The sequence below is a fragment of the Capsella rubella genome, unplaced genomic scaffold (genome assembly GCF_000375325.1).
Source record: "Capsella rubella cultivar Monte Gargano unplaced genomic scaffold, Caprub1_0 scaffold_3, whole genome shotgun sequence".
NCBI classification, from domain to species: Eukaryota; Viridiplantae; Streptophyta; class Magnoliopsida; order Brassicales; family Brassicaceae; genus Capsella; species Capsella rubella.
In genome coordinates, this window is record NW_006238921.1 from 10,077,420 (window position 1) to 10,077,850 (window position 431).

Sequence of the window (431 nt, forward strand, 5' to 3'; positions counted from 1 at the left end):
AGGTGGCGGTGGGGGTGGCCAAGGAGGACACAAAGGTGGTGGTGGTGGAGGTAGCCAAGGAGGACACAAAGGAGGTGGAGGCGGCAGAGGAGGTGGTAGCGGACGAGGAGGAGGTGGAGGTGGCGGGGGAATGTAGAGTATCTCCGCCGATATCTAGCAAGTTTTTATTTTTAATGCCAAGTGTTAACGTATACTAAACTACAATAAAGTTACATGTAAGCGTCCGAGTCACACCACTTCACCGAATGTTTATAGGCTTCGGTGTCGCAAAAGTTCTATGCTTCTCTCAACATATTATCACAAAAAGTATCAGTCGCGCAAACTATGACTTAAAGAAAAAGAATGCAACAACCAAAGAATTACAAAAGCATGAACAATGCCAAGGACTTACAATTCAAAGAGTATGCAATGCAATTGAAAGGCAACAAAAG